Source organism: Anser anser (genome assembly GCF_964211835.1).
Source record: "Anser anser genome assembly, chromosome: Z".
In the NCBI taxonomy this organism is placed as follows: Eukaryota; Metazoa; Chordata; class Aves; order Anseriformes; family Anatidae; genus Anser; species Anser anser.
In genome coordinates, this window is record NC_139723.1 from 72,469,576 (window position 1) to 72,482,541 (window position 12,966).

The 12,966-nt window shown below is 40.2% G+C and overlaps 1 long non-coding RNA gene across 1 annotated transcript; it reads right to left on the bottom strand.

The window, feature by feature from the left end:
- Nucleotides 1-1,292: 1,292 nt before the first annotated feature.
- Nucleotides 1,293-12,882, bottom strand: LOC310890022. The gene is made up of 3 exons (XR_014576970.1): nt 10,312-12,882; nt 5,470-5,550; nt 1,293-3,003 (listed from the first exon to the last, which is right to left on the bottom strand). It is a non-coding gene; the product is annotated as an uncharacterized lncRNA (long non-coding RNA).
- Between the last annotated feature and the right edge of the window lie 84 nt (nt 12,883-12,966).

Here is a 12,966-nt window from a genome sequence, read left to right on the forward strand (position 1 = left end):
GCAGTTGTAGAGAGCAATAAGGCCTCCCCTGAGCCTCCTCTTCTCCAGATTAAACAACCCCAATTCCCTTTGCTGCTCCTCATTAAGGGAAAGCGCAATTAAATGGGATGAGAGGGGGTGAAAAGCAGCCGTCCGTCTCCAGGCCCCCAAGTGCCATCAGCCCCACAATGAGCCCCACACACTGCCACCCCAGCAGAGGGGCTGCAGCGCTCTCCCCTGCCACAGAGCACCCTGGGGTGCTAGAGCACTATAGATGCACTCCCTTTTCCAGAGGGCTTCGTGTCACAGTGTATGTGGCCTGGTGCCATCCGCCACAGTGTCCAACAAGCCAGGGCCTGGGCTGTTGCACCTCTGTCCCCACTGGTGCGGGTCTCACCAAGCCCACTGCCACACCTAGCGCAGGAGCAGCACAGAGGATTTCTTGTGCTGTTAAAACTGCGCGGTGCTGTGGATGAAGGCAGCATGGAAAGCAGGTCCAAGCCATGCTTGCACGGGTGCCAGCTCCGCCACTGTGGCGCTGTGAGGCCGCAGCCATGCCGCTTCACTGAGCATGAGGGAAGCAGCTGAGCAGCATCCTGCACAGCCAGCAGAGCTGCTGCGTGCCCTTGTTATCTCTAGGTTCATGCACTGGCTCTGGACTGCACCCTGGGAGAAAAGGCAAGGGAGCGTTGTTGGCAGAGAACTTCCCCTCTGCTGCCACAGCTGAATGTGGGCACCGCCAAGCCTGGAGTTCTCTTCTAGGCCGTCATCACCAGGGGCATCTGTAGCCAGCCAGACTTTGTGGTCTGCCAGCAGGTGAAAATGTATTCCTCCGCATAAAACACCATTAGTATTTAGGATGTCAAAACAGACACTTTGACATCCCTTTGAAAGCCTTTATGTCAATCATAGCTGCAATGGCTGAATGTTCTTATGAGTTTGCCTACGTTATTCCCGTGAATCAACATGTTTTATGACCTTCTCCAGCACTTTTCCCTAGTGCCAAATCTGTGCGATTTGCTTCACCATATTCATCCTCCACTAAAAGGGTAAATGCTTATGAAGTTAACACATCTGTTCAGTATATAAATCCTACCACATCAAACAAAATGTAAGTAATAGCCATTCTGTCAAGTTCAAATTTAGTTTTATATAGTCTTTTTTAATATATAAACTCCTAGGTGCCTGTGCAGTGTTTTATAATGCAATAATACAAAACAAGTGTCAGTTTTATCGATACTGGTGGTTTGTAATGCAATACAAATAACTTTGAAGTAAAATTTAAGTTCCTTTTATTTCCTCATGTTATTGCCTAGTGGATTTGCTAATATAATAATATGTATTTTTTCTTGTGTTAGTAGGTCTGTTCAGACTATTGTTTTCAGTCTAGAAGAAATTTCATTTCTAGAAGAATGACACAGTCATTCTTTTCTGGTATATGGGAGTATATTAGGAATGTTGATGCCTCATGTATTTACAGCTTCACTTTGAACAACTTTAAAACTAATGTTAGTTGAAGTACTCTATCTTCAATAGTTTGAAATTAAAATATTGCTGAAATTATCACTATAGGACCAAACCACTACACAGTAATTAAAAATCATTTATTTTTTCAGTACCTTCTACTTATCCAGACAAGGTTGATGCTTTGCTTATTTTTCATTATTTTATGTTTTTTTCCTGACCATTTTTTTTTCCAAAGCATCTTCTATAGTGTTTCTTTCCTACTTTTTTTTTTTCCTATGGCTTCACCCTTTTAATTGTTTAGTCAGATTACATGGAAGCTTTCGAATGAACAATATATATTTTTTTTCTAATAACTTTTCGAATATGAAATTAGACTGACCACGCTGTAACTTTTCAGATTCTCCTTTTTCTCTCTTAGAGGTGTTTGTGGTGTTTGCCTAGCATACCTCTAGGATTCTGGAGTTATGTCACAGAATGGTATGACTCAGAAGTGTGACTGGTGCCTCCTCCTTCTCCTGACCCCTGTCAGAGTGCTTAGCACAACCAGCCATAAGGTGAATACCCCTAATATGTAAGCTGGCTGTTAATGTGTACCCTTGCCCCCTTCTCTCTCCTGTCTGGGTGTGGGGACACCCTCTGACACGGTGGCTAAGCCCATCTGCATTCTCAACACCCAGCTGCAGGGTTGCCTGGAGATGGTGACACCCGTCCTGGAACAGGGAAGTGTAACAGCATGGGGAACGCTGTCTGTAAAATTCAGCAAACCCTAAGTGGGACTTGGGCTGGAGCCACAGCTGGATGGCACAACCCGTGACCCCCTAGTGGCAAGGGATGTCTCCACCATCGTCTTCTTCCTCCCAGGGCAGAGTGAGTGACGCATTCTTTTACGTAAAGCCTGAGTCTAGGTTATGACTGTATCATGAACTGATAGATAAGGATTTGACCCAGTCTGCCAAGGGTCCAGCCAGGTGACTGAAAAAAATGGTGACTCTATAACTGAGAATTCTAGAAATTCTGTGCAACTGCAGGCTATGCTAAGTGCTAGAAAATGTAGACAACAAACTATGCTGATTGTCGATTTATTTCTTCTGTAATATAAATCTCTAATTATAACCAGAACTGTGTGGCCTGTCCTCATTCTGCCAAGGATCCGTAAAGAATCTGTCTGTCCTCCGTAGTGTTGGGTGACAAGTTGTAAATCTCAAAATAACCTGGTTTATGGTGTGTTAAACAAACATGCGAACGATCTTTATCCATATCCGTAGTTCAATCCATATTAGCCATTTCTATGACTAAAAAATCTCTCTCTCTCTTTTTTTTTCTTTTTTCTTTTTTTTTTTTCTTTTTTTTTTCTCCTTGAATCACCTCAGTGACACTCTGGAAAAATCTGTATTCATTAAGATAGCCTGATAAGACTTCTGGACGCAACATTCCACTGAGTTTGGGCTGAATACTGAAACATAGATGTTCTCCAGCTCAGGACTTTGAACAGCAGTGTTGAAGAAGGCAGAGAACATTCAGCCAGACTTAAGTGTTAGCAGCCTTTCCGAGGGAGATCTGTAAAGTAGCAAACAGAGAAAAATGAATACTAAACTAATTATAGAAAAATGTGAATCATACGTTTTTCTTTTTTGAGGTAGAAGTTTGAATCATACACTTTCATTATTTAATTAAAAAACCCTCTTGTCTGAAGAAATGAGGGAATTAATAAACCGCAGGTGGTGAGACCAAGAATTCAGAAGGTGTGCTGATGTGCCAGATTGAGCAAGTAACTATTTTCCAAAAGCAGTTGATTCAGATTATAAATGAAGACCAAGGGGACCATTAGATTATCTTGTTCAAAGCTGTCTACCCAGCAGCCTGATCTATACTCAACATGCTGGAGAGTCCTGTCTGGCTCCTCAAATGTTTGTGAAAATTGCTTAGTGCATTCGTACACACCCAGATATACTACCACAATGTCCTGATCATGACCAAATGATTCATCCAGGTAGAGAAGGAATTCAGATAGCTATAATGTGGCCTTTTCTGTTCTCTTATATTTGAAAAGCCTTATGAAATACCTGCTTATTCCTGTAATGATAGCAATCATATGTAAGAAATCTTTTCTATGTTAGAAGACTCAGCATGTTTCCATTGCACAATGTCTTGCTCCGTGCATAAAACGGCTTTAATGTCATGCCTAGAGCAAGGCAGATGTATGCTGTTACACAAGAGAAAAACATATCTATAGAACCCCTTTGATAGGTATGGATAGTGAGACAATACCAGTGACTGTCTGAATTTTGTAAAGGAAAATAAATACGGGCTGTGCCTCAGACAGAATGATAAAGGACTCTTCTTATAATTCTCCTCATTCTATTACTGTCTCAAGAGCAAAGGGAAGATGTAAGGAGCTAATGAAAGTCAAAATTATAGTAATAACTGTAAAATGTAATACTTAAAAACTGTAACATGCTGAATTGTGAACTGATACTAAAAATCCTTAAACCGTGCATCTGTGACACAAGGGTATCGGCTTGTTCCTTTGTTATCTTTATGTTTTCAGAGGAAGTGCACAGCTAGTACAGGATGTGCATTTATGTCTACTCAGTACTGCCTGCCGCCTTACAAGCTCCATGCCAAATCTGGTCTGCTGTGTGTAAGTTTCATACTTTTGTAACCCCAGGAAAGTTGGCTGACTAGTGAAATCAGGGAGAACAGTGTCTGGTGAATGCTGGGAGAGAGGATTGTTGAGTTCTTTTAATCCTAATATTTTCTTTTATATTATTTTGAATTTCTGGAAGAAAGAACAAATATAAGAATTCATGGGTTTATCAGATCCATAAACCATAGTGACTTGACTTTTGGAGAATTATGAGAAGCGTTCCTAAAAGGATTGCATAGTGATTTAGTGCTAAAGTAACAGTGGGTGTTAAGTACTTTGTGATTTTTTCATTTTATCACAGCATATAAATTCAACAGCGTTGGCTATGTCAGTGTTTGCCTGGGAAACCTCTTCAGGAAAATGTTAAAAAAAAAAAAAAAGTTAAAATGTTATCTGTGTTTGTTCTTAAACATAATTCATTTTTGTATAAGTGCACCATGAGTAGAAATAACATACAAAACCATTGTTTATAAGGATATTGTGTATATACTACATCTTCATGTGTAACCCAGATTTTCGCAAGGAAATCTTCCATAACCTGATTTGCAAAAAATGGTTTTGTTTTGTGTTTATTTGTTAAGCAACAGTGAACATCAGGAAGTGAAACATGCTGATTTTCCCATACTATTTAATGATCCATGGAAATCTAAAGGGTTTGCAAAGGATGAAAGCTAAACTAGCAGAAAAGTTTCTGACCTAGTGCACTATCAGTTCTGCTGTTCCCTGTGTTATACGCACAGGATTATTAACAGATAATTTTAGATTACTCCTCCTTTCAGGCCACATCATCTTCCTATAAAACTGTAGACCTACGGACTATCTTATTGCTGAGGAGAAATAAAGTCTGACTGATATGTTCATAAAATGTTAACCATAGATGAAAATTTACTTTGGAACTTGGAGACAATCAGGGCAACATCCCACATGCAATTAAGGTAGATAATACTGAGTGCAGTAAAAAATGAGAAAGCAGACAACCTAGAAATAATTCTTCCTGGTATCTAGGGGAGAATCTTCAATAACTTTTTTCTTTCTAGCATAGCATTCCACCCATCCATGCAAGACCATGTGTGCTGTGTGTCACATTGACTGTAACTGTGCCATTTACAACAGCAGCTTAACTACTCCATTTGCAGGCGCACAGATGGAGCAGACACCAAACTACATGTGCTGCTGAAAAAGCACCCGTTCTGTCATTTAAGTTCCTAATACCAGCCTCACGTACAATCCACAATGCAAGCCTCAAGCAGTGCCTGAGCTGCTAAAGGCACAATGATTTGCCTGAATGGTGGAGACTGAAGCCCTACATTCAGTTTCAGGAGAACTAGATGTCTGAAACCCTGCCTGATCCCTTAAGTAGGTATTTTGTAACTTACCTTAAGCACATATCTGTGTTAAACAATCAACAGAAATTTCATCATTAACCTAAAGCATTTGCAAGCAAGACATCAGGAACTCTGCAATGAAAAAGGGAATACAACTAAAAATCATTTATTGTTAATTATTACTATTATTGCAGTCATAGGATCACTTATGCATTTAGCTTTCTGGTCTGCCTCTCTTTCTGAATGCCTTCTAGCTGTATTGGAGAGAATGTTCTACAGCTTTATTGCCATGATTTTTAAAGTGCAGCAAGTGTTTTTCACTTCACATTCTTATTTTGTTTCCTCTTCATGAGTTCTTACAGGAAATCTGGCAAAGACTGTGATGCAGGATCAGCACAAATCCCTGTTTTGTTTTTCTGCCTTTTTTTTTTTTTTCGCTGACAAGCAAATGTTCAGAGAAATGCAGCTTACAGTCTAGAAGGCTGGATTAAACCATTGGTCAAAGATGGGTGTGGGAGCTGCTAAGCTGTTACACCAAGAAACACTGACTCTGGGCTCTACTGGGAATACAATCCCCTCCTTAACTTTAATCCCTGTAAAACTACCTTTGAGACTGTTACATGCCTCATATTTAAATAATATCTAGTAAATAATATCAGGGATATAAGACTAGTATTTTTGGGCAAGTGTTGCTGCCAAGAGACAGCCAGAAAAAAAGAGAAAACAAAACAAAAACCTGAACATCAGATAAGGTCAGCTAGAGATGAGGACTTAACAAAGTAAAATTGGGACACATCTCTCCTTGTAGTGCTGCAAGAGTCCTTACAGATCTGGGGCCACAAATGAACAGCCACACAGACCGCTACTGACTGGAGAGATGTTGAGGCATGCTGTGATGACTACTTCTAGTCAGATCAAGGACTCAGTTACTTTTCAAGTTCCACAAGTTGAGCCAATGATTTTGGAACTGGATAGTGAGGAGACTCAAAAGTGAGTAATGTTGTTGCTGCCTGTAGTTAGATATACGATATGAAGCCTGTTCAGTGTGAATTCTTAGACAAGTCAAAAAGTTCATCCAAGCATGTGTGAACATTTGAAATAGAGACAATTCCATTGAAGCAACCAAGAGGGGCTGCTAGTGAATTCTGCAGGGCAGATTTTCTCATGTCTTTTTGATTTGGAGTGATGTGACACAGTATGATTGCTTGTGCAGGTACTTCCAAAGTTGTCCTCGGGCAAGATGTCATTATATCATCTTTTATACTCTCCCTTCTCTTCCTTTCAAACACCATGTTATTCCCTCTGTGCTGTGCTGCATACCGTGGCCTTTATGCTGGAATTCCATTGCAGTTCTACTTCTCTTTTTTAATTCTTCCCCCAACAGCCCAAAATGTAGGAGACCAAACCATAGGAAAATAGTAAGACTGCCAATGTAGGGATAAAATGTTTGTAAGGAGTAATAGCCCCCAGTCTTTGAAGGCCCATTGCCAATATACTGCAGAAATAATATTCTGTAGGCAGAATTTTACTTTGCCTTCGCGGTTATATTCAAGAACTGCACCCATGAGAAGTAAATTATAGGACTGTAACATCACAGGTTTGGGAACTTCAGCTACATATATATTTCATCCAAAACATACACAGATAAGTGTATGTTACTTAATTATAATTTTCAGAACGAATGTGAAATCTTCAAGAGAATAGTTGTGGATTCCCCGTCCCTGGCAGTGCTCAAGGCCAGGCTGGATGAGGCATTGGGCAGCCTGTTCTGGTGGGAGGTGTCCCTGCCCATGGCAGGGGGGTTGGAATTAGATGGTCTTTAACGTCCCTTCAAAACCAAACCATTCTGTGATTCTACGATAGTAGGAAATACGTGCAAATCTAAAGCTGGTAATAGTCTTACAACAGATCTCTTTTTTCACCATTTAATTTGAATTTATGAAAATATATTATGTGCTCCAGTACTAAAGCTATTCCTGTCCATTAAATAAATTGGCATTTAACACTTCTAGAAGGTATGCAATTATGCAGCATTCTCATTACATTCTGAGTGTGGGGAGTGTGGGATGCAAATACCAAGTAGCTATATATCAGTAAATGGTAATGTAGCTGCTGAAATACTATTTGCTGAATGCAAAACTTGTAAAGTCAGTACAGTTTTGTTATCAGAAATTAAATCTAGGCAGGGACTGAGTTTTATTCACTATGGCTTTCTCTTTAAATAATAGCACTGATGACAACTGGAAAGGTGTTACCTTAAGATAGTTGATACAAGCCCTTCTCCCATATTAACTGGTGTTTACTGATCTAACTTGAAGATTTGACTCTTCCAGATTTCCATCAGCTTTCAGAAACAGAGGGAGGTGGTTAGTCTGTTCAGAATTTGATTGCTGCAAGCAGATGCAACTCTCCCTCTACTTCCATATAACATATGCTTAATAAAACAGTTCAGACCTTCCACCAGTCTTTAGAAGGTCAGCATTGCTTTACAATATTTATTTATGTACAGAGACCAATTGAACTATCTACATTTGGAGCTCATTTTGGTTCTAGGAAACCCTCTTTTTGTGAAAATAGTTTTTGCTCATGGTGGGAGTAGAGGAGTAGATGGCTATCAATTTCAGCTCCTTGAATGCTGTAGCTGTAAAGTGTACTCTGTTAAGTGAAGACTCACTTAGATCTATCTATTTTTATATTTCATCTTCAAATTGCTTCAGCAGTTCACAGACAACAAACTACTGAGAGTGCTTTGATGCTGAAATTGCAGCTGCTTTTGAATTTCCAAGATGGACAGGATAGGAATAAACGGTTGGTTTAGTCAGTTATGCCTTTGTTACTGGTGCTGGTGGCACACTCGCATACTCTTGCCCTAAGAACGGCACACAATATTTTTTTGCAGTTCAGCATTCCAGGTCTATAATATCTGAAAAGAAGTATCATCAGCAATCAATCTGCAACATCATGTATTTGAAGCCACATTTTTTTTTAAAGTTTGTCAAACTCCATTTCATGTAAAATGATCTCCATCTTGCACTCAGCTGAATCTACCCCTAAGCTCTCTTAACATCTGTTGCAGACCATGATGTTGGCAGCCACTGCTATATATCAGGAAAATAAGGCAACATAGAGCCACAGAAAGGAATTTGACTGAAAATATGTTGTCGATTTTTTCATCACAACTCAACAGATCTTGAAACAGATCTTGAAAAAAGCCTTTTGCATACAAAATCCCTCTCATTCATTGGCTGGACCGAGTTTTCACTTCACTTTTCATGTATTTTACAACAGGTTAGCAAAAAACAGCTTTGAATTTCCTGTAAAGTTCACAGTATGTTGTCACTGAAGCCTATGCACTATGCTGTTATAGTTTCCATTCTCCAGCTAGGGTTCAGTGCAGTGAGCTATGCTTGGATGACCTGTTATAAATCATTAACAAGAACTTGTTTTTATGGGTATTTCTGGTGAGAGACCTTTACTGTCACCTGGAATGAACTGCTGTGAATTTAGCAGATGAATCATTTTCTTCCACATCTCCTGAGGAGAGTTATTGGGTGTAAAGATATTAATGGGAGTTGTCTGTATTGATGATCTTCTAAAGTTATAATTACAGCTACACTCTCTTTAAGGCCTGGTCTGTTAATGTGAAGAGAACTGTCTAAATACAGCAAAATCAGAGGGGTTGTTTAACCTATTGAACTCATGAACTCATATTGCTTAGTCCAGATCTTTAATCACTTTAGTTATGCACAGACTCAGTGCCCAGTACTGGAAAGCCTAAAGCTGCCTGCTGAATCCGAGGTGCAAGTGCATCATCCCTGTGGAAAGAAAGATCAGGGATCACTGTGTGGAATATGAGATCCACGTAGGAGATCTGTACAGCCAGCCAGCTTCGGGCACTGTGTGATTATGTTTGTTTTTCCTGGTTTATTGTCTACCACACCAGGAGCCTAAGCAGAACCAAACCAAAGGCATTTTCAGTTTTCTTCTGTAGATCACAAGACTGCTAAGTATTACTAAATATGCTAAACCACACAAAAGTATAGAAGATTTCCTATACCTATGATCTCAACCACTTCTTCTTAACGACCTCTTAGGTACGTACCATTAGGTAATTTGTTCGTCCTCAGACAATATGATGACCACGGATCTTAGGCCCACTGAAGTGGTGTGGAACTTGTAGGCTGACACAGTTATTGCAGGATAAATGCAGAAAGGAAACGGAGCCAACAAGGAACTCAGAACATACATAGATATTCAGCAATAGGGTCAGTTTGAACTTGTAATGTGTGCAATGATTATAACTGAGGACATGTCTGATGGAAAAAATGATTTTCCTTGTTAATTACAGTGTGAGACAGGTTAAAGTAGAGAAAGATACTGCATTATTAAAATGGAATTTCCAAGAAGGAAAACAAAGCATCTATTTAAAAAAATCGGAGCTTCTTTTAGACCCATTGTTATTTTTTAAATAGACAGCTGTGTGTATCAGCTGTTCCTTAGTTCACTGAAGCAAACTCCAGGACTCAGTGTCTGAAGCAACATCTTTTGTTGCTTCCTTTGAATTCTGTCAAGTATGCATTTGGCTATCTTGCACTGCTCTGGCAGAAGACCAATATTGCACTGCTCTCCCTCTTTCCGGAGTTACTTCAACTAATGAACTTGTGGTTCCGATTATTTTGCTGAATCTATTTTATTGTAACATATATTCTTAGTTTCCACTTATATTAACGTTTATTTACAGCATTTAACCAAAGTTTAAGGTTAAGCATTAAGTCAATGGCCTGTTTTTGTTGTAATTTATTCCTCTATAAAGTATGAGTGAGTTCACTGAGTTGACATAGTTACAACGGTATAAAATGAGAATACATACAAGAATAATCAGTGGAGACTTACAGTCTGCTGATGGACTTTGAATTCCCTGTTTGTGACATCCTTCAGTCCCAAGAGCAAAGACACTGAAGTCTTGAGATCTTGTGACAGAATTTGTGCCGGATCCACGTTCTGCCTCTGTTCTCTCATTATTTGCACACGTTGCAAATCACTACAGCAGACTTTACCAGAGTATAATTGCCAACAGCCTCATAATTCCATGTCCATCTGGGATTTTTTTCAGAAATGTGTATGATACCAATTACCAATCTAGATGACAGAAATAGTAAACATCAGTTAATTTCCAAATTTCCTTCACATTGGCATTTCTGTGCTGTTATGCTTTGAGAAGTTTGATACATATCAAAAAGTGTACAGTTTATGCTCAATATGAAGGGAACAGGGCTGTTATTTCCCCCAGAACCATTTTTCCCCCCTGCTAGGAAAGAGAGTGAGTAGTAACAGGATGATAATTATAAAAATTATTTTCTTTGAAACTGAAGACTTGTCCAAATTAGAGCTGATAACTGCCTCCTGCAGTGAGACTAGAACATTCTCAACAGCTAAGAAAATGCTTGCAGTGGAAATCAAAATTAAGATTTAGAACAATTATTTCATTAGAAGCTATGGATAAAGGGCTACAGGAGCCTTCTAATTAACAGGGGCAGGCTGTAAGAAACTGAATGTTTAGAATTTTATACTGTAAATTTTACAATTATGTATTCAAGAAATGCAGAAGTGGATTTTTTTTCCACTCAGAAAGGGTAATGCTTCAGACAGAAGTTTAAACATATCTAGGGGGTCATACATTTCTAAAACAACTGAATTCAAACCATCTACACCCACAGCCAACATAATATTCCTTACCACTTGCTTTAAGATGGAAAAAGTTTCTTCCTCAAGAAATCTTGAGGCAGAACAATGGTCTTAGGTAGGGTGAATGTTATAGGGCAAGATGGTTATGGCTTATAATTATGAATGTGGTTAAGGCCTTCTTCTCAACATTGTCAATGTCGTAATAGCTATCATGTAATGTAATACTAAATAATGTAATAAACAGTAATCATCAGCACAGTGATAGCTGGTAACAGAACTGCTGCTTCTCATCTCTCTGTAAGGCAACTGAGGGTCTGCAGGTTTCTCTGCATACTATTTGGGAGCAAATACTAACTTTTCAGCAGTGACCACTGTGGATTTCCATCCTCATCAGGAAGTTAGCTGATTTATGTCAGCTGTTTCAGCTCACTCTGTCTGGACCCTTTATTCTTCAGTAGTTCTGAGCTGCGAGTCTCAGCTGTGCTCAGTGGTATAACTTATAGCTCGTAGGCTCAGCACTGGTTAATTAAACGTTGTGCATGTCCCTCTGCATAGCTGCAGAAGAAATGGGAATGGAGTACTGCTCTTTATTTCATAGTATTTCCGCCTGTGTTGCAGTAACTGGTAAGACACCAATTGTCAGTTACTACTGAGCTGTATCTTACTCCTCTCCCTGTTCACAGAGCTGTACCTGCTGCATTTCTTTTTAGCTGCTTCAGTGCTCATTTAGGAATTGACAGACCTGATGTGTACCAAATACTTCCAGCAAACCCTGTAGGGCTTTATTAGCACTGAAAATCAACAATTTATCTTGAGGCAACAGGCTCAGCAAATAATCTGTCTCTTGCAACAGTACAGGACATCATCACAGCTCTGAGGGCTTGGTTCCAGCTATGAGGCCTGGCAGAGTACACAGAGATTCACTTCACTAACAACATAAGCAACATGAGCACGTCCCACTTCAAACAAACAAACAAACCAGTCCCTCTCTGACATCTGTTTCTGCTTTCTTCACTGTGTCCTCAGAGACTATGGAATAAAACTTCAGATCTTTGTCCTTCTTTCCACTGGCTTGAGTGTAGCACATCCTGACGATAAACCCCGAGGTCAGCAGTTCCATTCCTCGTGCCCAACAAGACTTTCGACCAGAAGCATGAAGCTCGTCTATGCAGGAGACAGTCTCAGGCCACAGAGCTAAGCAGTGTAAATCTCACCACCTTAAACTCTGCAGGCATACTGCTTTTAAACACTTATTTCTCCATAAACACGTACTTTGAAGGAAATCTATCTCAAGCAAATTGCTGTCAAAGTAAAACACTTCATGCATGAACAGTTCCCTCTCTGAGGAAGGGGTAAGAAAGCAGCTTCACACAAATGTTCTCAGGCACCTCAGTGATGACAATGTGGGAAGAAAATGTAGCAGAGATAAATGGCTGCTGCCAGTAGGTAGAGCTTCACGGCTTCCGTGCATCTACATTGCTTTAAATGTCAGGAGATCTGGACGTTAACCTCCGGCATAAGCTGTCGAACTGGCAGATTCTCCACAAGTTTTAATGCCAGCTGACGTAACCCAGAGCGGCTGTGCAAGAGGAGCTCTGCAGTGCTCAGGCGCTCAGCCTGGGTACACCACCCTCTAAGCAACCACGAGATAAAGCATAAGTGCAAAAACCTGCTAGCTCAGCATTTTTGTGAGCGGAGAAGTACCTTCCCCCTCTGGCTGTGTTCACAAAATAAGGACTCGTTGGCCCACCCCTCCCCGCTGGCTGTACCACTGCCTCCAGCTCTCTGGGGTGACCGGTGCCTGGCACGACCCAAAATTCAGCCCTCGCGCCTGGCACTCCTCGCCGTTCCGCGTGACAAGAC